This window comes from Ixodes scapularis, unplaced genomic scaffold (assembly GCF_016920785.2).
Source record: "Ixodes scapularis isolate PalLabHiFi unplaced genomic scaffold, ASM1692078v2 PGA_scaffold9__187_contigs__length_104089568, whole genome shotgun sequence".
Taxonomy (NCBI): Eukaryota; Metazoa; Arthropoda; class Arachnida; order Ixodida; family Ixodidae; genus Ixodes; species Ixodes scapularis.
Genome location: NW_024609884.1, coordinates 18,244,654 through 18,246,073, shown reverse-complemented (window position 1 = coordinate 18,246,073; position 1,420 = coordinate 18,244,654).

The following is a 1,420-nucleotide window of genomic DNA, read 5'->3' as shown; positions in this document are numbered from 1 at the left end:
AAAAAAAAAAAGAAAGAAATCGCAGACGCTGCAACGTCGGGGGTCTCTTGGCGTCGGCACCCCGTGGCTCTTGTTCTCGATCTCGGAAGAGCTGCCCGGAACCGAAGGGCGACACTCGGACTGCGGCCCACCGACGCGGTCTTCGCCAGACGAGTACGATCGATGGAGTGCCTCGGCGCCGTGGTCCTAGTCGCACCCCCCCCCCCCCCCCCCCCCCCCAATCCCGCGTGCCCTTTCCGGCCACGGGCAGGCAAATTTGCCACCCCTCCGTCGCTTGTTTCTTCTGCTGCGAACAAAAAAAGAAGGCGGACGCGGGCGCTCTCTTTGCCGCTTGTGTCGAACAACGTGGGCGCCCAATTGGCAGCTTCGACACGAGGCCGCCGCAACAAACCTCAAATCGCCCCCGGAGTTGGAGGAGGAGGGGGCACAACGAACTCACGGTTGTTGCTGCGGGGGTAACGAATCGATGGCGAGATTGTTGTCTCGTGCTGCTCGTTCTGACGCTCTCGCTTAATTCTTCGGTCTTTCCTCGTAGCCGGTGCAGCGGGTGCATTCGAACTACCACCACCAACGAAAGAAAAATAGGAGGTTACGGTAGACGTAGAAAATGGGGGACGGTTCTTTTTTTTGCCAGCGTTTAGAATATACAGCCTTCTCTTCTTTTTTTTTTTTTTTTCTTTTTCACTTTGTGGTTGGTACTCGTTTTTAGAAGAGCGCATCTGCATAAAGCGAACGTGGAGGTGGCCGTAGTACTCACAAAAGATTCCGGATCCTAACAGACGACACTTTTTTTTCTCTCTCCCTTTTGTGTGTTTTCCTACCACTGTAATTTGGGAGTCTGATTTTCCCACGAATAAAATCGCAGCTGCTCCTACTAACCATAAAATACATTAAAACAAATTTGGCGATGAAGTTAAAATTCTCATGTTCTTGCACCGGTGTAAATTATTCAGGTAGTAGGGTTTATTTATAGGCCTTCATTAACAGGTTAAACACGGTTCGGAAATGGTCATAAATATAGTCAATTTTTGTTTGCGATAAGTACGTCTAGCGTACGTATGCATTCATCTCTCGTGGTCAGTATTACTATCAATATTGTGAGAATCCTAGAACTACATATAATATCGTCAAGTGAGTATGAAATAACGCAATATATTAAAAAAAAATATTAAAATCTCGTAATATTTGTTGCATAATAAAGAACTATGGTTTTTTTAAGCGTATCGCTTTTGGCGTATAGGCGTAATATGCCACATAAAGTCTTTTAAATTTGTAGTTTTAAGCTGTATTTAAAAAAAAGAATATTGATTCTAAAGTCGGCACAAAAGAATTAGACTCGTGATTCAATATCAATCAAGTTCATCCACATCGTGTTGTATTTCTATTATTTCATTTATTTGAGCGATACTACGTATATCTC